General features: G+C 43.7%; 1 protein-coding gene across 2 annotated transcripts in view; it reads right to left on the bottom strand.

Annotated features, from left to right (window-relative positions):
- The window catches only part of ARHGAP26 (Rho GTPase activating protein 26), a 408,401-nt gene that overhangs the window by 342,565 nt on the left and 38,138 nt on the right, over window positions 1-27,698 (bottom strand). The gene's annotated exons all lie outside the window — the stretch shown is intronic.

The raw sequence follows: 27,698 nt of genomic DNA, 5'->3' as shown, positions 1-27,698 counted from the left end.
TTCAATCTCAAAGGTTTGTTATGCAGCAATAGATAAGGGATACAGGTAGTTTAGCTGCGATTTTATTTAATTTAAAAATGGTTTTCCAAACAATTCAATACTTCTCAAACTCAACAACAGCTAAAATCTATTGCTGAAACTCAGGAATAGTGGTTATCTTAGGAGCCAGAGGGATGGGTAGAGATAAGGAGGGAGATTTATGGGATGCTGATAACTTTTATTTCTTGGCCTGAGTAATGATTACTTGGATATGTTCACTTGGTGAAAATTATCAAGTTGTGTACTCTGAACTGGATGTACTAGTGGCCCGGTGCACGAATTTATGCACATTGAAAGGAAATTAATTAGAAGAAATATTTTAATATCACTATTCACCCTTTCTCTATAATAGAAGTGTCAACCAAATTCACTATCAACAATGACAGATTGAAACACATGCATGCGATTGTCAACTTAGCCTTTTATAGATATAGAATAAACTTGCTTAATTAGACCTGCTTTCTGATTTAGCTAAACTTTTTCCAGCCCAGTGAAGCGCCCCAACTTCTCTTTCAGGTAATTGTCAGCAACACAGCAGTAAATATCAACATGAAGCAGATTATTATTGTAGATCACGCAGGGAGAACAAAGGGTAAAATATTTAACTGCAGCAGTGTTTGACTATATTCTGCGCAGTGAGAAAACCTAAGTCATTTTCAAGGTCCACCATCTCTTACTTCTTTTCAGTCAGGTCAAGTTTCTAAGCTTTCTAAATCTCTGTTTTCCCAATAATGAAAAGAAAATAGGATTCCACCGAGTCTCCTATCTACCTACTCCAGGCCTTCTGTGAGGATCAAATGAGATGAGGCACAGGAAAATGTTTCACAGACATTTGGTTAAAGTGTAAAATGTTTCCACCTGGCTATAAAGCAAGTTGTGTTCCTGGGTTGAAGAAAGTGCAAGAAGTCTAGTCACTAGGGAGAGGAAGCTGGCCGTTGCTACATGACATTATTATCTGGATGGACACTTAGCATATTAACCTTTTATATACATAGATACTAAACTTGCATTTTAAATAGTTTAAAAGAAACCCTTCTTGGCAAAATCTCTTTGAGAAACAGGGTTATGTGGCTAAAGGAAACAAATTATCATGCTCACAATTTTTTGTCCATTGATCAATTTCCTCAGAGAAACTTATAACACACACAAGTTCAGTTTTAAAAACTGAATGTCACTTGCTACTTATTCGTATGTTTCTTCCTTGCCAACAGATGAGCTATTTATGAGTCTAAAGCTTTGTAATGCCTGGGTCAAGATATTTTCAAGAGCTGGTTTAAAATTTTCGTGTCATTTCAGAAAGTGTCAACCACCTACAAAATACAAGGTCTTTGATACTTCCATGGCACAGGTAGACCACACATACTCCATAAGACCACATCTCATCCTCATCTCAGGGTCCCCCGGCCCCAGCAGCCTAATGCAAAAGCCAAGCAAAGTATCACCTGTTCACACAGAAAAGACTCCACAAATGCCTGGTTGGTAGGAAGACCCCAAAGCCCTGAACAATGTTTATGTCATTTGACTAAGCAATTCCTCTTCAAGGAGTTTGTTCAAAGTTAATGATTTTAAATGGAGACAAAGATTTATGCATGGAATTAACCATCAAGTTCTTTAAAATAACAACATCAACAACAAAGAAGAATGGTAATACTCCAAATGTTTAAAGTTAGGAGATCAGATAAGGAAACTGTATTATATCTATATAGCAGAAATCATACAGACACTTAAAATTATATTAATAACAGATGTTCTCTTTGTGGTGGGATTATGAGTATATTTCTTCCTTGTATATTTCTTCTTTGTAATTTTCTGTACTTCTCAAGTTTTCTACAAGGTGCAGGTGTTTTTCACTTTGGGTTTTTATAAAAATCAGAAGAAAGAAACAAAAAACTAGAAAAATGTGTTGAACTGAAATGATTAACATTATAATCTATTTCTCTTTTAGTGTCTGTTCATGACTTTATCCACTACTTACATTCTTTGACTGGAATTATCACTTCAGCTATATACATATCTTGAACATGTCACCAGACTCAACTCCCACTGAGTCACATTAATCTTTCTTTCCCTCTAGATTCTGGGCTCTTCATTATCTTTGTAAACCCAATGCTCAGCACAGTGTCTTGCTCTTTATAGGTGTTCAATATAGTTTGACTAAAAGTTGTTGGATGTAGGTTAAGGACAAGAGGATTTACCTAAACTACATGGCAGCAAAGACCATATTTCCCTACATGCCCCATGTATAGCACACAAAAGATCTAAAATAAGTATTGGTTGTTGTGTTAGTGAGCTCAGGCTGCCATAACAAAATACCATAGACAGTGTGGCTTAAATAACAGATACTTATTTCTTACAGTGCTGCTGACTAGAAGTCTGAGATCAGGGAGCCAGGAGAGTTGGGTTCTGGGGAGGACTCTCTTCCTGGCTTGCAGACAGCTGCCTTCTTGCTGTGCGCTCAACATGCAAGAAGTGCATAAGACGTGACCTCTTCTTTGTGCATGTACAAAGGAGCAGAGAGAGGGAGCTCTCTGGAGTCTCTTCTTATAAGTACACTAATCCTGTCTAATCCCACCTTTATGATCCCATTTAACCTAAATTACCCACTCAAATATAGTTGCACTGGGAAATATAGCTTTAACATGTATATTGGGGGCAGGGGGCACAATGTAGTCCAAATCATTATTAAATAAAAACTGACATTTCACCTCACTAGTGGACCACTGAGGTGACCCCCAAAATAGATTATTATCTATGATCATCAGAATAATACCCTGATAAACTTCATCCCTTGTGTTAACTGATAGGGTACACCAAAGGACAGGGGTAAGCGTTTGGTATATCTTCATAATGTGCTGCACAACAGGGAGACAAGGAAGAATTTGGGCATGGATGTGCTTTAGGGGGATTAATCAGAAGCAGTAAGTCTGAATTCAGATGTACAAACACAGGAGGTGAGAACTACAATTAGAAGTCATTGCAAGAGTCAGTTGGGTGCTGACAGTAGGAACAACTATGCCATTAGTAGTAGGGAGATGGGGAAAAGAGCAGACACAAGGGCATCACCAGGGTCAGATACACCAGAGATTGTTACCGAATGGATAATGAGAGACACAGAGAAGAAAAAAGCAGCAAAGATCATGTTAAGGTAAAGGGGGGAGGTGATGAGAGGAGAGCTGCACCATCCAAAGATTCAGGATAGGAGGAGAAAGTGGTTGTGACTTGCAGGAGGAAAGGGAGGGCGGTCCGCATTAAAGATATGTTGAATCTCAGTTGCCAGGAGATACCCAGGCAGAGATGCTAGTCAGGCAGTTGGATGCACTGAACCTTAGGACAGAAGCCAGGCCAGAGGTGGATACGTGAACATCAACCACAGAAGTAAATTAAGATGGCTAAAAATACAAGCACAGAAACTCAGAGACCATCTTCTTTGGACAACAGAAAGAGGCCAAAGAACAAAATAAGAGAAACGAGGAAAGGCCAGCGAGATAGGAGGAGAATCCGGGTAACACAGTGCCAAGAAAGCCAGAAAAGCGATGTTTCCAGGTCAGATGGAGTATTCAATCGCCGCAGGAGCAGAGAGATCAACTGGCTGAGATGGAGCATTTGGATCTGGATCCAATGTGATCAGAAGTTCCCATGAGAGAGAAGTTTCAACAAGGTGGAAGAGTAAAGCAGGGAGCCACAGGAAGCCAGAAAGAGAGAGAAGTAACCAGTGGGCCACCTATGTGTGGGCCAGGCATCGTAACAAGAATGTCACGTGGATTATCATCTTCAGTCTTCACAAACAGCCCCCTACAAGGTAGGTGCTATTAGAGTTTGTAGTCAGAGCAATTTGCGTACAGCTTCATAATGAAAGGAGCATATCCACAAGGTCACATTTGCCTGTCTGAATAAACAAACCTCTCATACATATTTTGATGTAGCTATGGAAATTTGAGGACAGGCGTGTAGGTGGAAACAGATATCAAGAAAAATGATACAAACTAAGAGGGGTAAAGCATGGAGTGGTCTGGCTGGGTGACTAATCATGTGGTCAAAATGTTTATGATGGCAAATGGATTTGACTCCGAGTGGCTCGGTGGTGTGTGTGTGTGTGTGTGTGTGTGTGTGTGTGTGTGTGTGTGTGTGAGTCTCTGGCTCCCACGGAAACTGCTGGGGAGAAAAAACATACAAACCACACTGGTCTAGTCAATTAGCCCCAGTGCCAACTTACTTGTATTATTAACAACATTTTTGAAGACTAATTTTTTAAAATATATTTTTATTGATTTCAGAGAGGAAGGAGAGAGAGAGAGAGAGAGATAGAAACATCAATGATGAGAGAAAATCATTGATTGGCTGCCTCTTGCACGCCCCCCACTGGAGATCGAGCCCGCAACCCAGATGAATCAAACCTGGGACCTTCAGTCCGCAGGCCGATGCTCTATCCACCAAGCCAAAACGGCTAGGGCTGAAGGCGAATTTTTTTATCCACCTGAACAGCTATATTAATTTAAAAGTCTGAGTTCACCAGATCATTACAGCAATAGAAAAAAAAAATCAGGCCTTGACTTACAGGTCACCACAATTATGAAAAAATAGAGTAACTGCTTTAACACACTCTCAGAAACATCTCAAACCTGTGGAAATTTAACACAAATGGGAAAATTTGGAGTTTTAGAAATCCTTCACCTTCCCTTCCACCCTCTACCATAATTTAATATAACCATGAAATAATTTTTCATCATTGCCATAGTCACTCTCACTGGCACTAATTTAAAAAAATCATCTTGCTTTTCGCAGCCAGGTATTTAAAACATACTTGATAGTAATGAGCTGTTTTATTAGAATTGTTCAAAAAAAATGCAAGCAATTTGGGGCTTGCAGGAAATCCTAATAATAGCAGCTTCTTTGGATTAACAACCCCATAAATCTGTGCATGCTGTTTGACATTTATTGAACATGAACAACATCCTCACATGCTGTGACCCTGAAGGTTGGCCAACATCCTAGGGAAATGACTTAACTCACAGATAGGCTTTAACGGTTCGCCCTGCACCAATATATCCTAATACCAATTGCTCACTGGGCCAAAAACATTCATCACTTATCCCTCTACAAGGAAACAGTGGTATACAGCCCAGAGTTTGAATCTCACCTCTGCCACTTCCTACCTGCAGATATTGGGAACAGGGAGTGGCTCACACTCTGAATCAGTTTCATCCCCTGCATGGTGGGAATAAAATCATAAAAGGGCCATGAATGCAAACACTAGGCCAATATGGCAGACGGCAAGGGGCAGTGGAGAGAGCCAGACACGCCTGGGCCCCACTCCGAAGTCCCTCCTTGGCTAGGTGACACTGGTTAAGTTCATCATTCATTTCCTTTAGATTAATACTCTGGATTTTAGCCTTGAAGCTTTGCTTTTTTAATCGCTGTGGCAAGAAGCCAAAGACACATGCCAATTACATCATATCACACCTCACTCCCACAATGGTGATCTACAGTGTCCTCTCCTCGGCAGATCTGTAGCTTTTTGAAGTTAATAAGGTTGGAACTTGTGACAACCATATAGAACCATCCTTTCTTGCTGATGTGGGTAGAGAAGGAGGCAGCCTCACACTTACTACTGGGGAAAAACACCCCTGGAAGCTGATGTTCATTCCTACTGACAAAAATGTCAAAGAAACCTGATGTGATTCATACATAGGGTGACCATATCCACACTGGGGCAGTTTTGAGAAAGGGAGCATCTATAATAATAAAAGCATAAGATACTAATTAGACCGGACAGCCAAACGACCTTCCAGACAAAGCCATGGCTGTGAGGGCCGAGCCCTTGCACGCATTTTGTGTGTCGGGCCTCTAGTTATTAGTAATCATGCTGAGACAGCAGGTGTGACACAGGCAGGACTACAGCCTTCTTTCTCCCTCCTACTGAGTTTCAACCAAGGAAATCTAGAGGACAGAAAGGTTAGAGTAACCTCAAAGCCTCCTCCCCACCTTATCATGACCAGCCTTTCCCTGACTCAACAAAAGCACATGTCTAACCAACACTTACTACCCTATATAATCAAAATTTGTTCTTCTCTTGAACACACTGGCCAACTTCCAGTAACACCCCAATAGTGGGGATCATTCGCACAGAAGCAGTTAGGTAAGTAAAGCAGAAATGCAGTCATGCTAGCCGGTCTGGGCTGCAGATGAGGCAGGCTGGTGGAGGAATGAGAGGCACCTGCTGTCTGTCACGGTCACCTAGCACACCAGTCCGAGTCTTGGTGGGCAAGGCAAAGACCAGATTTGGGCAACTGCACACAAGAGCCAGGTGGCAGCTCTCCCTGAAAGTGCCAGGATATCGCCAACCCACAGAAACACAGAGATAATCCCCCACTTGACAAGTCCTTGTGAAATCAGACCATCCCAGTCTCATAGTAGCTGCCAATCACCAGTTAGGAAAAAAGAATAATATATAGATGTTCATTTCCTTCTCAATGCCTTTCCTTTATATTTTCATTTTCCCAGCCATTTTAGAATTGGCCAGGAAGGATCAGAGTTTACCACCCTAGTTTACATGTAGGCTTTAAAAAAAGAGAGAGAGAGAGAGAGTAAAATAATCTTAATTCACAGCCACTCATTTTATAGTACATATGCTACAAAAAAAAAAAAATAAAAAAAATAAAACAAGAAAAGACTGTAACTAGAGAAGAAAAAGTAAATGGGTAAAATTGAAATAGTACATAATGCAGGGACAATTCCTCCACTAAAATACACTCAAAATTATTTCCTTAAGAAAAGGTGGCAAAGTCAAAGAGTACAACACTTTCCGTTCTAACAGGTACTTGTCTGCTGAGCACCTCCAACATTTCATGCAGCCTGTCAGGTGCGTGTTCCAGGCCAAGGACCCTACAAGGAGACAATTCTTACCCATGAAGGAACATTACCAAGCAAAAGCACCTATTCCTCCAGAATACGGTTTGTGTAATTGTTCCCAGAATAAACCATCTATTAACCCTTTGCACTCGCTTGCTTTTTTCTCGATTCCTTTATTCTACTCGAGATTTAATTTTTTAAATACCCCAGATTTTACAAAGTGCGGCAGTAGAATAAAAAACTGGAGTTTCTTTTCATACAAACTTATTTATTTGGATGTTTTTATATTTCAAATTATTGATACATTCAAAGAGTATAAAAAGAGCTGCTACCGATGCTAACCGTTTCGAGTCACACTCGACATCCGAGTGCAAAGGGTTAATCCTATTTCAATCCTTGGGAAACTGAGAAAAGCCAAGGGAACAAAGACCAGGAAGAGTGATCTTGAAATTAATTATGGTGCTGGGATGGAGACTATCATATAAACTATAACATTTAAGAAATAAAAGCAGTATCAACATAGTATCAATACTTCTAGGATGCCAGCTGGTAACAGCTGACATTTATTGAGCACTTGCATGTGCCAGGCACTGTTTGAAGCAGTTATATATGCATTAAGCTAATCCCCCAACAATTATGAGAAGTAGGTCCTACTACCACCATCATTTTGGAGATGAGAAACCTGAAGGAGGTTGTAGACTTGGATCAACCAAAAAGTGAGTGGCAGATCCAGAATGGACCCCTCCACATTAATTCAGGAGCCCAAGCTATTGACTTCTAATATATGTCGGTCATACAGCTAGTGAATGGGAAGGACTGAACCCCAGGTCTTCCTGGTCCTAAAACTCACGCTCTTAACTCATACTCTACACATCTACACGGTTACCTGAACACTATCACTGGTCATGCTGCCCACTCTCCACCACCAACACCAAAAACTCCACTATCGCCATTAATAATCAAGGGTGTCATTTATGGAGGGCTTGCTGTGCCAGGATAAGGAAACTTTGGCTTACAGATGTTAAGGTGACTCAGATCACAAACTAACATGTGTTGAAGCCAGGATTTGAGCTAGGTCCATTGCACTCCAGAGCCTGAGCGCTCACTCCCTCCAGCAGAGGCCAGGGTTTAGCAAAACCATGACCACATGACCACACTCCAACCAACCACAGACCAACTCCAGAGATGGCTGTCACAAAGTCTCTGACTCTTATTCTTTGTGTCTTACCCAGCAATTTCCTGCTTTTTACATCACACACACACACAAAAAAAAAAAAAAAAAAAAAAAATTAAAAACACAGAAGCTCAGCAGATTAGAAAAAAGAAAAAATAACCAAAGGAAGTAAAAGGCAGTTAGTCACAATCTCAGTGAAGGCAGGTGAGATGACAAATGACACACTGAGGGGAAGAAAATGAAAAACTGAAAGTGCAGACTCAAAATTATATGGTACATCAATGAAGAGCATAATGACAGGCCTGAGTCATCAAGAAAAAAAATTCGCTTATGTTTTTAAAAGCAGAGAAATGCCCAACATGTAAGCCAGGTTTTTAATCAGGTATTTAAAATTTTTCAAGTCTTGGCATTTGAAATAATAAGTGGCAAAGGGACTTGCTGGAAACAGGCATGAAGAACAATGGACTGCGCTGGGCTTCAGTGTCTGGGAGCTACAGAACACCAGGCTGTGAGGCCAGGGACCCAGGGAAATCAGGGCACCTCAGGGGCCTCCCCAAGGGGTAGGCTCTCTGTCCCTTCCACCACTAGAATTCAGTGAGAAAGAATGTGATGTGGTAACAAGACATGTGCCTTGGAGCCAGACCATGTTGGTGTGAACCCTGAGTATCCCACTGACAACCTGTGTCTGGTGCTCACTGTGATAATCCTTGTGCCTGGCACACAGTGGAAATCCAATAAATGGTTATTCAATGAATGAGTAAACCAGGCAACTTTGAATAAGTTCTCCCTCCCCCTCCCTCCCTCCCTCCTTCAATTTCCTGCTCTGCAAAACGGGTATAACAATCCCTACATTATGGAATTGTGGTGAGAATTAAGTGAAATACTCAGGGCTTAGATACAAGCCTTACTGTGACAACTGTACAGCTAACCTTCAGTTATCTGGAAATCAGACCTAGGAAGCATCCCCCATTCCCCTACAATAATGGTCAGAGGAAGCATACATTTCTGGGCCTGTCAAATACATGAACTACAATTTGAGCAAATATCTACCCCCTTCCTCTATGAATAATCCCCAAATCCAACACTGTCTCACTGGTCCTCAATAACCTTAAGAGCTAGAAAGCTGTTCTAATTTAGAAATGAACCCGTGGAACAAAACCATAAATTCCCCTGGATTAACTAACAAATCAATAACAAACTCTGGGTCTTCTGACTCTGCTTCCTTGTCATTACCTCTGCTTGGTCACTGGAAACTGAATACTCCAGGCAACCTGTACATAATTCCACAAATTCCAAGCCAACCAACTGCAGGAGGAAAAGCAACATTGTCACAAGCAGATTTTAAAACTGTGTTCTGAGTACTGATTGCATCAAGGACACCTTCAACTGACACTTTCTGGCTCAAGAGGTTTCCTCCTGTCTACTCTGGAATCTCTGCAGGACAGAAAGGCCTTTTTTGAATATTGGCTCCTAACTACTTCTTGCTTTACTCTTCAGTCAATGTTGCCAATGTAGCTTGTAAAAAAAAAAAGAAAGAAAAAGAAAAAAATGTCCTGAATGTCCCAGAAGGAATTTATCATCCGTCTAAGGAATTACAATAGAAAAATAAGAACCCTTTGAACTTTGGGTGTTCTGTGGGCAGGGGAGAGATTAAATCAAAGGAGCCCATGATGCTTGGACAGAGATGCCCCGTCTCCAGGAAGAGGCTGTTGACCTCGGCCCCCTCCTAGGCTGGGCAATTTGGAGGGACCAGCTTTCAGGGTTCTCCCTCCAAGTCTCCATATCCCCATGCCCATGTCCACCTCCAGCAGGAGGGGCACTGTCTGAGACCCCCACGCCCATCCAGCCACGGATGGAAGAGAGCTCCCAACCACCTATATTCCTCCAGAGTGATTCCCTCCTTACTCAATAATGACAATGGTAGTCATAGTAATCTATATAGATAAAAGCCTAAACCAAACGACCAGAACGACCAGTCAACAAGTTGCTATAATGTGCACTGACCATGAGGGGGCAGACGCTCAACGAAGGAGCTGCCCCTGGTGATCAGTGCGCCTCCACAGCCAACCTCCCACAGCCAACCAACCTCCCGCAGTTCCTCTCTCCGTCATGCAGGCTCCGTCTGGCAGGCCCTGTCTGGCAAGCCCCGGCCAGCAGGCCCCATCTGGCAAGCCCCAATCAGGACTGGGTGAGACAGACCCAATAGGCCCTGATCATCGGCCAGGCCTAGGGACCCCCACCTGTGCATGAATTTCGTGCACCGGGCCTCTAGTAATATTAATAATAAAGCAGAGTTCTTACTAATACAGAATATGTACTGTGTGCTAGATATTATTATAAGCACTTTATTTTCTGGCTTAATTATGCCAGACCCCTACCCCGCTTCTCCTAAGTATTTTGCTGGAAGCCTACCCCTACTATGGCACTCTTGGTGCCTTGTTCCATTAATAAGGCCTCCTGGGAAATCCTATCACAGGCAACCCTTGAACAACAAGGTTTGAACTATATGGATCCACTTACATACATATTTTTTCAATAAATACCCATATTGTTTTCAAGTCACGGTTGAGTCAGCAGATGTGGAGGGTTGACTGTATACACTGATCTAAGCCATTTTATACAGGGGACTTGAGCATCCATGGATTTTGTTATATGCATGGATCCTGGAACCAACCCCCTTCACATACTGAGGGACAACTACATTTGGGAGGAGTCAAAAGTTATACGCAGATTTTTGACTGCACAGGAGTCAGCACCCCTAGCCTCCACCTTGTTCAAGGGTCAACTCTATAGTCAATACATTGTGCTTGGCTCTCTCTGTTGTTACATGCTCTGAAGTCCCGCAGAGACACAGCTGCTAGGACCACTTTCTGTGGATGTCTGGACAGTTAAGCATGGTGGCAGCCAGCAGTCTCACTGCCTTCTTTGCTGGCTATGTAATCAGCCTCCCTTTAATCCTGCCGAGCTCCACACTGCCTGGCACCAGAGACCAGAAGCTGCACCTGGGTAATAATTTAACAAATCAGCTGTCTGGCTCTCCTGCCAGGACACCCACCTTGGCACTTACACAGCTGCTGATGCTAAGGCTACAGGCCTTCAGAGTGTCAGCTAAACAGCAGGTACCAGGGCCTCCAGGCCCACACACTTTCCAGCTCTCTCCTGCCAAAGAAAATCAAGGTGAGGTGTTTTGATACGAGGCCATCCTCAGAGACTGTGCCTCCTATGTCATACCTAGCTTCTTGGGAACTTTTAAGTATCTTTATTTTGCCAAATGCAGAACAACAAAAAACAAAAAAAAAAACAAAACAGAGCCCTGCTCAAGAAGCAACAACACATACTCTCAGGAACCTGGATCATAGGAACAGCCCAGGACACACCTGTAAGACACACGGAGCGAACTGCAACAAACATATACCAAAAGCACTTTGAAACCTACACAAATAACAACCAAATATTGGTATGAAACTAATTGTGGAGCTTGTCCTAAAATGTGTCTGAGTCATACCCAGCCTAGAAATACAGAAAAATAAGTTAAATGGTCCACAAATTATTTCTAATACTCATTCATCTTTTTGCTACTTATCTGGAAATCATTGAAAGAAAAGATCTTTTCAAGGTTAGAAATAAGATGCCCACTTTTAAAAAGTGAAAATTCTGCCGTGATGGGCCTTACAAAAAAATAAATCATTTTGCCCAAAAGCAGTGGAAGAGGGAAGTAACCTAAGGAGACACAGCAATCAGCAGTTAAATAACCATCAGCAAGCTATAAGCTGTCACAAGCAACTACTGCTGTCAAATACTGATTAACAGGCACTCTATACACCATTCACATTAAAAACAGCAGAGCATGGATTTATAGGATAATCTAAAAAAGTGTTTCAAATCTGGCTCTCAGTCCTGTCTTGAGAAGGGAAATAGAATTTTTTTAAATAACAATACTTGCTTTTCACCAGTGCTTTGAGATTGGTTTGCCACTAACATTAGATCACAGCAGGGTGACAATTTATTCTAAAATCAAAGAGAGTGTGTGTGTCTAAGGTCACAGAGACCCTACAGCCAGGCTTTAGGATGGACAGTGAGAAAACTGGGTCTCAATCAGCAGTCTGGGGTTTTCCTTCTGCAGGAGAAAGAGGAGGAACACATGGAAGGGGAGCCAAGCTCCCAGGGCTGACTTCCACCATGCACTGGGGCAGCCAACATGTTCTATCTGCATCTGCCTATCACTTTAAAGGAGACAAACAGAGGTGTGGCACCTTATACCCCATCATTTCCTGTTGGTGAGTGCCCTCACCTGAACAGAGTTAAATGCTCATGTGTTCAGCACAAGCTTCAAGACAGATGACCTGGGCCCATTCCCTGCTCTGCCCTCATCAGCTGACCTAGTTACTTTATAAGTTGCCTTAGCTGTAAAGTGGGAATAGTGATATCCCCGGTCTTGTGAGGTTGTTGAGAGACTTAAATGACAGAATGTATTTAAAAGCTTAGCACAGTTCCTGCCTCATAGAGAACACTCAGTCAATGACATCTGCTATTATCAACATCAGCAGCATTTCAATAAATGGGGGGGAGGGGGGAGCCAGGGGGGGGAAGGGTTCAGCTGTGAACCACAACAGCAAAGCTGGTTAATCCACCAGTCATTCAGCAAATATTGATTGACTGCTCACCCCGTGTGCCAGGCACCGTGAGGGAGGTTAGACATACAGCAGTGACTAATGTGAGGCTCAAACTTCAACTCCAGTGGGCTGGAAGACAGTCATGTAACCAATAGTGTCAAGGTTCCAGATAAGGACCAAAAAAAAAAAAAAAAAGTGCACATAATGAAACAGTCCAAATGTCTTATTATAATTTAGGATGAATATTAATTGTGACATGGGTCAAAAAATATATAATAGCAGGCACCATATTATGTCTGTTCCCTACAAAGGAATTATACTAAGATTCAACTCTGCACTGTTTTCGCCAACACACCCAAAGAGTTAATGTTCAACAGTGGGCTAAAGTTCAGCACTGACGGGAGTTGCTGCCAGATCAATCAATAGACACTAGGATGAAGAGAGCCTTTAGAGTTAAACAGATTCCAGTGTGATACCACCAGAAAACACACACTCACAAAACTGAAGATGCATGGACATCTAGCTTGGCTACACTTATGAACTGTGAATGTGAGTGGTCAGGCAAACTAACCCTCAGGACAAATGTAAGACTATACAGGCCTATTGTTGACAATTCAACAGAAAGGTGAAGAGTGAGCCAACTCTGGGAAAAAGGTAAGAAAGGGAAGAAAATGGACCACCAAAGGCCTCGGCAAGATAACCAAAACAAGCTGCGAAGTCAACGCAATCTTTTCCTTTAAGCCCATGATGATACTCTTAGGAGGAAGTCCTTATGAGGAATGGGGTTGGTTAGTAGATTAATCATTGATCTCCTCCAACTTTTTATTTCCTTCAAAGGGTTGGGTCCTTTGCCACTTTATGGCCAACCTAAAAGCTCATGTGAATTACTAAATGTACATCACAAATCCTTTATCTAGATTTGACTCAACTTAAAATCAAAGGGCAATATACACCAAGTTGAGCACCCAATAAGTAAAGGGCAAAGATGAGAACTATTACACGTAGAGGCACCCTATTTTCTAAACAGGTTATAAGAAAACTAGAGGCCCAGTGCATGGATTCGTGCACAAAGTGAGGAGGGGGGCGGGGGAGTCCCTCAGCCTGGTCTGTGCCCTCTTGCAACCCAGGATCCCTTGGGGGATGTAGCAGTGAGCCAAGTGGCAGGCGGCTAGAGAGGAGCCCGAGCCAGGGCCAGGAGCCATACTACTTGCGCTCATCCCAGCCCACTGCGCCTACCGCCGCCACTCACCACTCGGTAGCACTGCCGCAGAGTCAGGAGAGGCTTCAGCCACCGCAGTTGTGCTCGCCAGCCATGAGCCCAGCTTCTGGCTCAGAGGCGCTCCCGCTGTGGAAGCGCGCTCACCACCAGGGGAAAGCTCCTGTGTTGAGCATATGCCCCCTGGTGGACAGCACGTGTCATAGCAACTGGTCGACTGGTCATTCCGGTTGTTCAGTCATAACGGTCGTTTAGACTTTTATATATATATGGCTTTTCATAAAAAGTCCTCCAAGCACAGAGTAGGCACTGGAAATTGACTCAACAGATGAACAGCATTACCCAGTGCTTCTCAAATGTTAATGTTCATACCAATTACCTGCATATCTTGTTAAAATGTTAATTCCAATTCTGTAGATACTAGGCGGGGCCAGGATCTTGCATGTGTAACAAATCTCCAGACAAGGCTGATGCTGTGGTCCAGGAACCATAATTTGAGAAAAAAGGACCTGGACCTGCCAGTCACAGTCCAGAGATGAACATCTCCCTTGCAGTGAGGCATCTGTTTGGGGTGATAGATGGCCCAGAGAATACAGTGGAAGCCAAGGACCACACTACCCTTTCTAAGCAGTATTCCTCAATGCAAAGCCCAAGAATCACCTGCTTCAGTCACCTAAATGCTTGTGAAAATACACATTTCCCAGTATGGAATGGCTTCCATTGCAACTGATACATCAAAATTTCTGGAGAAGGAAACTGCATTTTCAATAAATAACCCCTGAGAAAGTTCCAATGCACACTAAATTTTTAAACTAAGCTAAGATCCCTCCAGGAAAAAAAAAAATCAAAGTAAATACACTCAAAAATTTGCCTATAATATTAAGAAATTCACAGACCTCCTGAAAACTTTCCTGGGCTTTCAGAGAAAAAACCCTGGTCCACCACTCACTGTTTCCTAATTTCACTCAGTCACATAACACCTTCACTTTTTTTCTTCTTCTCAATCCATTGTATTTAAAAATTTTACATAAACTCATTTTTATTGACATGTAATATAAAAGGAAATGTTATATGTAACAGTTGTGAAATTGTGGGTTTGAGCCTTAGTTACAAGTTTTCCAAATGAAATACGTAATTATCAATACAAAAATTTTTGTTATTGTATCACCAAAAACCATCTCTCCTGTCACCTATACATAAGAATTACTCCCATTTGGGAAACACTGGTTCATACAATCCAGGAATCTGGGATCACCAGAGGATTTTATGAGGCACTAATGGACTGTGATGTGGAAGGTGCCTATTCTGGCAATCCCAGATGACCTAACAGCCTCAGTCTGCATACACCTGGAAATGCTGGCTATGGGAGAATCAAAGGGGGTTTTTCCTCCTACTAGAAGGCCAGGATATATGACAGGTATGGAGGTGACTGACCTCTCCCCATGCCCTTTTGTGACCTGCCTAATCCCATCAATGATCCCACCCCAGCCCAGCCCTGCTTCCTCGCTGCATGGACGAGAGATGGGCCAACCTGTTTCTCTCTGGGGAACGTATAATTAGTGCACAGAGGAGCCTGTTCACTGATGCTGGAATGCTGGACATTCACACTGAGGAGTTTTTCACAATAGGGTTAGGGAGGCCTCTTCCTCCTGTGTGCACACTGAAGCCAGAAGCTGGTCTGTGGAGGTAAGTGATAGGAGACCCAGCAGCCCCAGAGAGAAAGTACACACACGCTGGTTCCTGACTTCCCAATTCCTGGTTCCCGGCCAGCGATACTTCCTGCCTTCAGGGTCCATGGGACATCCCAGCATCTCAGCAACAAATTTCTCCTCTTGGCTTCAGCTGGTTTGAGCAGGAAGCTGCTCCTCACAACCCAATCACCACTGAACAGAGACTCCCTGCCCTGCACGGCCCTGACTCAGATGGCCAGGTGGAGCTGAAGAAAGGCCAGGAGTCAGGAGCCAGGAGTCAGGGTGGGCATCCTTCCAGATACACCCCAAGAGAGAGGGGGCTGGCCGAAACCAGTTTGGCTCGGTGGATAGAGCGTCAGCCTGCGGACTGAAGGGTCCCAGGTTCGATTCCGGTCAAGGGCATGTACCTTGGTTGCGGGCACATCCCCAGTGGGGGGTGTGCAGGAGGCAGCTGATCGATGTTTCTAACTCTCTATCCCTCTCTCTTCCTCTCTGTAAAAAATCAATAAAATATATTTTAAAAAAAAAAGAGGGGGGGCTGGAACCTTCTCATAGGGACAGGGAAGGGGAGTTGTAATTGAGGGTCCTTCACATCACTTCAGGTGACAGGTGCCACAAGGAGGAGCTGATACAAGGTTACAAGCGGCTCTTCCTTCCTGCAGATTGTGGGGAAAGAATAAGAATGATAACAAACACAGCTCACATTGACTGAGTGTATTAGCATATGAGCTAGGCTTTTTACAATGATGATCTCATTTATTCTTCCTGAAAGCCTAATGAAGGTAGAAACCAAGACTCAGAAAAATTAAGTGATTGCCAAGGTAATACAGCTAATAAAGAGAGGATCCAAACCCCCGAGTCTGAGCTCTTACCCATCATGCTGTGTTGCTTTATGAAATGATATTAAAGGACAGTACAAAGACTCCAAATAGAGCTAGTGTCTAAGTGATAGCATAGGTGCAGCCAACAAAAGATCCTCCCTCCAGCAGCCCTGCCTCCTGTGCCAGTCCCTGACCCCAGCCAGCAATACCACACCTATGGGCACAGCACCAAGAAAATAGGGCGTACAAAGGCAAGAAGCTGAGAGAAGGTGTGCCATCTGGCTGGAGCACGGCTTGGCTGACCTGGCTTTGGCCCAGGTCACAGACAGAGATGATTAAAGTAGAATGATTTTATTTTTAAATAGTAATTGGTACGTGGCATTGTCTTTTGTGGTCCCACATGGGATGGCAGAGAAGATATACTACCAGGCCAGGCAGATCTAAAGAAACCTGCCAAGAGCCATCAGAACACCTAACAAACACTGGACGAAAAACCACATTCTCAGGCTTGGGAGAGAGTGACGTGCTAAGGGAGAGAAAGCAGGACCTTAATTACAACCCCAAAGCCCATTCTGATGCCCCTATTATTCATATCTCATTCCTAAAACCTAAAGCCCAGAGCAGGCAATTAACCTGTCAACATTCACCAAGCAACTACAACTAAAACTCCGATTATCCAAACTCCAAGCACTAGTAGATCCAAGTCTGGTGAGGAATTTTAAACAAGACACCTAACTTTTCCATGTTCGTGTGGCTGATTTTCCTTTTAAAACTATGCTGATGGATCCACTTTCCACCATCTTTGCAGGAGGGGTGAACAGTGTAATTCGACAACTCTGAATGACCGGTTTGGGAGAGGCAGTGAGCCAAGCACTGAAATTGTGCGGATCTATCCACACCAGCTCCTGAGAGATGGGCATTTACCAGACGGCTGCCCAGGGTGGGGGATGCAGTCTATGGTTAGGGAATGGGAATAACAAAGATGGCTGGCTGAAACGGCAGTCAACCCAAGATCCAATCCTGCCCACAGGCCACCTAAGGTACTCTTAGCCTTCATCATGTCTACAGCAGGGAAACACATCTTATGATCCAAAGCTTTCAAGGCACAATCCTCTTGGGGTCTCTCCCCCTGCATCTCTGACTCTTTTTCACTTGGCTCCCTGCTCCCTACTTCTTACCCTCAGAAGAAGATGGTCCCCCAAGTTCTACCCAAACCTCCTGCTATAAACTGAGTATTGGTGTATCCCCAAAATTCACCTATTGAAACCCTACTCCCCAAAATATTGATATTAGGATGTGGGGCCTTTGGCAGGGAATTAGGATTAGATGAGGTCATGAAGGTGGGGCCCCCATGATGAGATTAGTGCCCTTATAAGCCAGGAGAGAGCTTGCTTCCTCTCTCTGCTCTCTGCCACAGAAGGATACAATGACAAGTCTGCTACCCAGAAGAGGGTTCTCACCAAAACTGACCATACTGGCACCGGTATCTCAGACTTCCAGCCATCAGAACTGTGAGAAATAAATGTCTGTTGTTTAAAAGCCACCCAGGCTGTGGCACTTCGTTACAGCAGCCTGGACAGACGAAGACTCCCCTTCTCTCTCCCTTAGTTTTAACAATAACTCTCTCCCCTTGCCAACTCCACTCCTACTTTTCCACCTGCCAAGCTTCATCACCTGAATACTGTGCTGGCACCTCCCTCCCACTTGTTTCTCCACCTGAGTTCCTCATTCTGGCACAGGGAAGAGAACTAACATTTACTGAACTTCCAACACCTGCCAGGCACTGTGCTGGGTGCTTTCCATGTTCTGAATTTAAAAGAATCATTAGTCTCGGGTGCCCAAGATTGTACAATCCCATCATTGTCTCTGTCTCCCACCTCTAACCAGTGGCCAGGCCCCATCAATATTCTTTCTCATTATTTGACCTTCACTTAAGCCCTCTTCTTCCCACTCTCTGAGTTTCTCCCTACCTGGCCTCCCCATTCCCATCTTTCCTCCAAGTGCACCATCTTAGAAACTGCCATCTTAGAGCCCATGGCTGATCACATTGCCCCTCTGCTCAGGACCCTTTAAGGCACATCCCTTTTCCTTCACACCAACCAAAAGTGCCTTGCCTGGCTCTCACAAACCTTCCAACTCACTGCCCACTGCTTCCTTGCAAGCCTGCTGGGCTCCAGCCAAACCACCTGACTCCCATCCCTGAGGCCAGGCTATACTTTCCAAGCCTTTGCTTACATAGTTCTCTCCATCTAAGGGGCCTTTTTCTCCCATTTCTTCAGGACTAACTCTTCCTCCAAGGCCCAGTGTGGACATGGCATCTCCTACAAGATGCCTTTGCTTATTCCTCCCATGTAGCATCCCCCTCATGTGAAGTCTGGCTTCACTGGTTCACTCTGCCTATGGCACTATTAAATGGTGTTCTCCTCTGAGACGGAATGCCCCTTTAGAGCAGGGACTGGATAGGCTTATCTCTGCAGCCCTCAGAGTACCTAGTATAGCTCTTTTTAACAAAACAATATCAATTCACTCATTCAACACATATTTACTCAGTGTCTACTATGCACACAAGTGTTATAGGATGCTCGGTATACAATGGTGAACAAAAAAAGACATGGTTCCCACCCTCACAGGCTTCCCATCTACTGAAGTGACAAGCTTTATTAGTCAAATCTTACCCAAATGAGTATAGTTAGCATCAACTCTATGCTGCAGAAGTAAAGAACCAGGGTCCTATAGAAGAAGCACAGAAGGACAAGCAAGGACAACCAGAAGAATGAAGCTGAGATGAGACTGAGGGATGAGTGGTGAGAACAGGAAGTGGCCAAAATATTCCAGGTCCAGCGAAAAGTCATGCAAAGGCCCTGTGGTGGGTAGGAGTGGGGGCCAATATGACTGAAGACTGCAAAGCATGTGGGGGAAGGATGCAAAAAGGTGACAGGGTCATCTCAATAAATGTATAGAGTAAATATAAACACACTAGAGGCCCAGTGCATGAAAATTCATGCACTGGAGCGGGGGCGGTCCCTCAGCCCGGCCTGCCTCCTCTCACAGTCCAAGAGCCCTCAGGGGTGGGAGGCGACCCAGCGATCAAGGGAAGGCGATGCCCCCATCACACCTCTGCTGCTGCCACTGCCGGCAGTGCAAGCCTCGGCCAGCCCTGGTTACCTGAGCCTCAGGCAGCCCTGGACAGCTGGGCAGCCACCATCCAACGCTTGCCTGCTCCTTGGGCCGGCCCTGGGCAAACAGGCAGCCACCATCCGAGGTTTGCCTGCGCCTCCAGCCGGCCCTGGGTGGCTGGGGGGCTGAGGGGACTGGGGGACTCCGGAGGCAGGTAGGGGACTGGGCACGCCATCTTGTGGCTGTGGGTGCCGCCATCTTTGAGGGTGTGGCAGTCAATTAGCATAATCCCTCTTTATTAGATAGGATGACCTTCATCTGATTAACATACCTTTTTTTAGCCAATAAAACTAACCTTAAATCTTTAGCAGAATAACAAATATGATTTAAAAATACTTATTTTTCATTTGAAAGAATTTCCTCCTTAAATGTAAGTGCAACCACACACACCCCCGCAAAAAAAAAAAAAAAGAAAAAAAGATTTAAGTAAGTTCTCCTAGCTAGAAATGAAAAAATACTTGAGATCAGAATCTGATAAAAAATGCAATGCTGTTTTATTCTTAATTAGAAGCTGGACACCGAACTGGGAAACAAACTGTCAATCATCCTGCACTCATACTAAGAGCAGAGGCTAACAACGATTGAGCATTAACTAAAGGTGTTACATGCATTATCTCATTTGATCTTCACAAAATGATGCAGGTACAAATTATCATTCCCATTCTACAGAGAATACAACTGAAGCTGAGAGATTAATAACTGGCCCAATGTCACACAGGTGATGGAACAGTAAGGCCAGGATCTGAACCAGGTCAATGGGACTCCAGAGCCTGTACCTTTAACCACCATACACACTGCTGCACACACTAGCTATACTGTCAGCACTTCTGGAAGCATTTTCATTTTTTACCTCCCCTTGTTGCACTGCATACTTAAGCTACTAACCACTGACAATGCAAAAAAGATAACATGATCTCTGAAGGAATGCAGTGAAACTTCTGGTGTCAGCTCCCTTCCTGTTGCAGGTCTCCCTCAAAACGCCCAACTCTTCCTCCAATTTTAATAAAGAAAAGTTTCCCAGTTCATTGCAATACTTAATATCCTGAGAGAACAGGAATTGGAAACTGATGAATCTTCTCAGGCTACATCTCAGCCAAAGTCAACAGACTCCAAACCCCTCTTATAGGCAGTCGCTGTTTACAGAACATGTAACCGGAAGAGGGGGGTTTCAGATTACTGGAAAACTCTAGCCGTGGTTTTCCCAACTCTTCACAAAGTTCTGAGTCTTGTCTGAAGGACAATATCACACTTTCCCTCTCAACAAATCCTTCCCCAAACTATCTCTACCCTTCTGTCTCAAATCCTGTCTGTAAGTAGCCAAGGCACAGGGTGGGTGAAATTGTGCATCTACTTGTGGCCCTTCTAGGATCAGCCAACCAGCCTAGGTCACCACCAAGATCTCATTAAACTAGTGATGGTGGCCACCACAGAGTCAGTGCCCAAACCTGAAGCTGGCTCACTTTCTAGAACTCCTCAAAAACCCATCTGAGCAACTCAAGACATAGGTAATACAAGCTTATTTTGGAACTGTATTCCTGAACCACACTGTTACAGGTTGAACCGTGTCCCCCTAAAATGTATATGTTGAAGTCCTAAGCCCCAGTACCTGAGAATGTGACTGTATTTGGAGGTATGGCCTTCAAAGAGGTAATTAAGGTAAAAAGAGGTCATACTGGTGGGCCCTAATTCAATATTACTGGTGTCCTTATAAGAAGAGATTAGGATTCAGATAATAGCAGGGGGAAGACCATGTGGAGACACATGGAGAAGACAGCCATCTATAAGCCCAGGAAAGAGGCATCAGAAGAAACCAACCTGCCAATCCCTAGATCTCAGACATCTAGGCGCTAAAATTGTGAGAAAATAAATTTTTGTTGTTTAAACCTCCCAGTATGTGGTACTTTGTTATGGCAGCCCTAGCAAACTGAAATGCACTCTGTTCAAGTTGTTCCAAACTCTTAATTCCCCTGCCACTCTGTGCAGGGCACAGGCAGGCTGGTATCCTTTCTGAAGCAATCAGCCTATACAGTATGGCCACTGGGCACAAAAGTCACGATTAGACAGTCCACTGAGTGCTTGAGTCAATGAAGACTTCTGTCTTTCAGGGACTGCGGGCGGATCAGGCAGACCCAGGACAAAACCTTACGTCTGTTTTGTTAATTACATAATTGATAAATAGAATTTTTCTTTTTAGAAATTAAAATTGAGTCAAACCCATCCAAAGACAGATGTCTAGGCCCAGCACCAATACCTCTGTTCTAGACCAACTAAGCTTTTCCTGTAGCAATAATAAAGAACTGTGTTAAACAGATCCTTACAGCACTCTGCAAGGCCAGGGTTTCTGCCCAAACACCCTCAATACTACAGGAAGAGAGGAGGGGACGCTGGGGAGGAAAAGCAGAAGAGAGGGAAGCCTTTCTCAGTTAACAAAAGGACAAAAAAATACCTTCTGCAAAACATCATCCAGAGTATGAGAAAGTGAACTCATCACGTAGTTAGGTGTTGAGTAAGCTTATTTCAAGCGTGACCAGGAGTTTTTAAGAGTCCTATGATTAGCGTATGAGGCCCCAAGCCATGCAGGATCCTAAAGGTTGTGGGGCTTCAAGAATTACTTACAGGCTAAGAAGCAAGGAGAGAATATTTCAGTTGGGTGCTGCTGAAGCTAAAGCAGCAGGAGAGTGAGCTCAAAGCCTGGTACAATACTGGGCACCTAAGTATCATAATTAAACAGCTAGCATTTATTAAGCAACCACTGAGCCAGGCCGTGTGCTAAGGACTCTTCCGCTACACCGGCTCACAATAACCATGGCAGGGAAGGCTACTATTACTCCCATTTAACAGCTTAAAATAAGGCCAGAAGAATATGAGCTCGGTGAAAGCATGTTTCCTCCCCCCCTCCCCCATTTTGTTAGTTAATATACCCCCTAGAGCATACAGCAGTGGCTGGCTTAGAGCAGGCACACAATGTTTATCTGTGGAATAAATGAAGAAGAGGTTGCTTGACAATGTCACAGAAGGAGCAGGCCCCGGATTTGAACCCATACTCTCAGCTTCTGCTCTGTGACACTAGGTAAAAAAAAAAAAAAAGTTGCTAAAGAGAGGGGAGGGGGAGGGGGAGAGAGAATCCTGGCACATAAGACAGTTTGGTCCATGGCACGTTTCACAGTATCTATGCCATCTGCTCCTCAGCACTGGCAACGTTACTCTGCACCCAGAGTACAGAGCAATTATTCAAGGGACCATAGATGATCACGGAAAAGGACAGCCAAGAATGCTCCCTCCCCTTATACCTGTGACACTCCCTGAGGCTTCACACACAACTCGTGTTGTACCCAGTAAGTCACCGTAGTGTGGGAGGGGGAGATGGAGGAAACGTTATTGGAGATTCGTTCATCTGACTCGCCAGGAATCTGTTGGCTACAGCTGGTTCAATCTACAAAGGAACTTCCCAAAGTGTGGTAATAAGCACACCACTTTGCAGTGTACAAAATCGTTTTAGGTGGCACGTAAATAAACTTTAGAGTTGATAGATTGATTTCTATGGTTACTTTGGTTTGGGGCAAATTATACTGGTGTTTTATTTATGGCCAAGTTATAAAACAATCTTGTAAAACAAAGAGTGTCCTTTCAAAAAGAACAAGTACACCCATTTGAAGAAAAATATTAGGTGAACAATAGAGTAGGTGTTACGTCAATGTGGCAGAAAATCATGATAGAAACACGTGAGTGACTGAAGTTTGGGAAATATGGTTTCCTGGAACTTTCTAAGTTCTCTGTGTCATATGTTTCCATCCCTGCAACTCACCCATCCACCCAGATATGCCATAGATTAAAAGGGAGAGAATTTACAGAGAATATGTTTTAAATTTTCCATCAAAATCTCTTAATAAATGACTATACCTGAGAGACAGACAGATTGATAGAGACTGAAAGAGGCAGAGAGAGACTGAGAGACAGAGACAGACAGCAAACACACAGACACAAAAGGCATGTTCATAAAGATATTATGAAGTTAACAACAGGGCTTGACCTGGGGCTGAAGGCCTGCCCTCTGCCTGGAAAGAGCTGTAACACAGAGCTCCCTTTGATGCTAAATTCCACACTGATTCTTTCGGCTATTATTTTATGGCATGGTAGCTTAGTTCAGCCTGTCCAAAGCATTGTACTGAGGTCTCTGGGACCTGTTCCAACAAAAACACACAATGAGGCCTTCTCTCTCTGATAAAGCCAGGCGCCCCTCCCTCTGTGATCGGCTCCCCTACTCCTCCCAGACAAAAGTAAAGTCCCATTCTGAGAAGAGTTCAGCCAGCCAAATGCTGCCTTCTCCTCCTTACCTTCCCCATTGGGGATGATCAAATTTCAGGTAGGCTGTGGGTCTAGGGTCAGCTGAGCTCCAGGACAGAACCTAGGGGTGTGGTCAGCTCCAGGGGAGATAAGAGCACCTTCATGGCTAGAGAAGGAAAAGCTGAAAGGGAAGCAATGGTGCCACAACCTGCACCAATCCAACATAAGCCCCATGAGTGCAAGGACTTGCCTTATTCATCTGTATTCCCACAGCCATATGCAAACAATGTCTGATGCTCAGTAGGTACATAGTAAACACCTATAGAATGAACAGATGAATGAATGGGTAATGAATGAATGAGTGGGTGGGTGAATGGATGGATGGGTAAATGGTGGGTAAATGGCTCCAGCGGGGCTGGGAAGAGTAAGTGAAGAGGAGGTATGACTGTAAGATTATTTTATCCCTTTTTGCTTGAGAACTAGCAACTGTTTTAACAGGAGACCCCAAAGGACTAATTTTCCCTTTTCACAGTCACTCCTAGCAGGTGGTGCATTAACAACAGAACTTTTTTGACCCCTGAGTCCCTAGGCTCATAGCAGATTGTACCAAACCAAATGCCTTTACTCTCCAGATCATGCTCAGATATCCCAACCTGTATCTTGATCTCTATTATCTGAAAAAGGACGAGATGAGCCATTCAGGGAATGATAGTGACCTGCACTGACTGACTAGATCCCTTCTTCTGAGACGTTTGAAGTCCTTCACATCCTGGCTTCCCTCGAGGGACTCTTATTTAGAGTACATATGTTGTTTTTCTTTCCTTCTTTTTCTGTTTGCTTATCTGAATTTTCTAATCACTCTACATGAACATAGGTTACTTGAGCAATAAAGATGTCTAACATAGACTGATAAGACACACGAATAAGACCATTCAAAACAGACCCTGAAAGCGCCTATTTATGTTCCACTTTAACATTTTCAAATTACAAAATTTAACACTGCCATTCCATGCAATTGAATTCACCTAAGCCCTTTGAAAAGCAAGCTGTAAATTGCTGATAAAAGTCAAAACTCATGACTTAAAACCAGAACACCCAGCCACACATGCACTTATAAAAGGGGCAACTAACTGATGGGCGAGGTGCCAGAGAATTAAATAAATAAAAAAACACAAGCTTACTAAGCAATACACCATATATGGGTAAAACATATGTTCAGAGTTCACCCGTGGTAAGAAAAACTGCTCTGCATCTCTCTTCCGGTGGCAGAAACTTCCACAGCAGCTGACAGGGGCCGAGTACCATCTGTAATAAGAGAAGAGCTTTTCTTTTTTGTGGGGCTGATTGGTTCATCTTGGAGCTCAACTCTAGTCTCAAACAGATGGACCAAGCTCTAAGTAGCTCAACCACCAGCTAAGAGGGCCTCCATTTCTGCCCAGTCCTGGGATTTCATTATCAATGGCCAGTCCATTCCACAAAGCAATAACAAAGCAGCTGGGCTAGTGATCAGAAGACCTGACTTCTAGATCCAATTCTAGCCAGATCCTGCACAATTCAACCACTTCATGCCTTGAAGACTCCATTTTATGAGAACTTAGTAACACCAGCCATATCTCACCGGTGGCTCAAGGATAAAAACTAAGGCAAACGTTAAACTGTGTAAGGGAGAGAGGGTAAAAATTAAGTACCACTAAGCAAAATTTGATACTAGTTAGATGCATGGAATTTCACCACCTCTAACTACGGCTGAAATTTAGGCAGGAGAGAGATTCAACTATTGTGCAGTCCGACGTTCTCCTAAAACACAACATTCTTAAACTTAAAAATAAAAGAAATGGACACAACTTCCAAGTTCTCATTTTCCACCCACCTTCCTCACTAGGAAATGGCAAAGCTTTCAAAGTATGGCCGGTGAGAACTGCATGAAGACAGCAAACAATAAGCCCCCAGTTTCCAAGGCAAGGAAAGGGGAAGCCACCTGCACATGGTCCAGCAGAACCCTCTGTCCTGGCTGGTGCTCCCACCCTCTCCTCAGCCCCCGCCGCCCCCCCACCTCCCGGAAGCTGGGGTTGCAATGTGGGTGTGAACTTGAACATTCTGGCCTTGTATCAACAAAAAAGGGGGTGAGGAGGACAGCCAGGTCAAAGACTTCCCAAGGCTGAATCAATAGAGCTGTCTGTAGACAGAGGGGCAGCAAATAAAGTGTATTAGACACACTAGGCTGTGCGGCCGCCTCGGGGAATCTTTGCTAAGCATGGCCCAGGGAGTCCATGCCCCATTCCCCTTCCGCACACAAGGCTTCCACAATAAAGTTGGACTGATGTGCTCCACCTCTGGGAATGAGATCTGAGGTAGAAATTGCTGAATTAAGAGGCTTGGATTTTTAAGAAAACAGATTGCATGTAAATCCTAGCGAACCCCTTAGTGGCTCTGCATCTCTCATCCAGTGGCAAGTTAAGTGAACAACTTGCTAAACATTCCTGACCTTAAGTTGCTTCACACAATCATGAACTAACCATACCTTTCTAACACAACTGTTGGTAGGGTCAAATTACATCATGCCTGAAAGCACTTCGCACAGTGTTCAGCTCAATGCATTTCACTCTTATGAACGTCACACAGAGCATCATCACTATTGTTATTATTCACTGAGAAAAGTGGCTGTGTGTACTTCAAGATTATGTTACAGAAACTCCCTAACTTCAAGCCTGAGAGGCACTCTAGTGCTACCTTCACCCTTGGGACAAGGGCTGCTGTTCTGTCCCACAGATCTCACCAGTGTACTGTTTCTGCAGAGCCTCCAGCCTCAACAGAAGACCCACTCCGGCCCCCGCCCCCGCCACACACACACACACACAAAACAAAAGGTGCATGCCCCGAACAGAACCAACTGTCAGCTTGCCCCAAACCTGCAGAAGAAATCCAACCTGCACTTGGTTCTGGCTTCCTTACACTACCAAAGCAACTGAAGATGGTATGTGCCCATCAGCTGCCTGCATTTACACAGAGTCAGGTATCCAAGTAATGGGGTTACGTGCTGGGATCGTCCTTTCCTGGTTTCACTAACCTTTCATTTTGGTCTCATACAGGTATCACTCCAGTTGCCCATATGCACAATTATATAAAAAATGAGAAAGGAGGCAAAACACAGCAACCACCATGGATATCAATAGCTCCATTCCCAAACCTTCTTTGGAGCAGTGGTTCCCAGATTTGAGAATTTCAACAACCAACTTGAACTAAATACAGAGACACAGACCCACAGACACATACTGTTGCAATATTTTATTATGTCAAGAAAGCATAACCATTTAAATATATATATATTTATTATGTCAAGAAAGCATGTACATATATATGTGTATATATATGTATATAATATATATGTGTATATATATTTAAATATATATATGTGTATATATTTACTTAATATATAAAGAACAGTCTTGACTATTCCAAAATAGTAAGGACACACTCACAGAATAAGACACAAACCTCTGCATTATATAAATTCAGTTTTATGAAAAACTCATATTATATTGCCCATGTTTTCTCAGCAAAAACTGTGGGACCCGGCATTTAAGAACTGATGTTCCATGAGGAAGTACTGCTCCTTTCCCATTAAGGACTATCTATTAGTGCTGGAAGAGGATAAAATACATCCCAGAATGCATGTCCAGAAACAGCAATGGAAAGAGAAGCCTGCTGCCCACATTGACAAATATGACAAGAGAAGCAGCTTTAGCCTCCAGGAACATCAGGGTCTCTCTGGCTAACTCCAGCTGCCCTTCTTAACTTTCCCAATTTAAAATCTGTCCAGCTCACCTTTCTGGG

This window comes from Eptesicus fuscus, chromosome 6 (genome assembly GCF_027574615.1).
Source record: "Eptesicus fuscus isolate TK198812 chromosome 6, DD_ASM_mEF_20220401, whole genome shotgun sequence".
Classification (NCBI taxonomy): domain Eukaryota; kingdom Metazoa; phylum Chordata; class Mammalia; order Chiroptera; family Vespertilionidae; genus Eptesicus; species Eptesicus fuscus.
The sequence above is the reverse complement of the archived record's forward strand: the minus strand, read 5'-3'. Positions and strand labels throughout refer to the sequence as shown.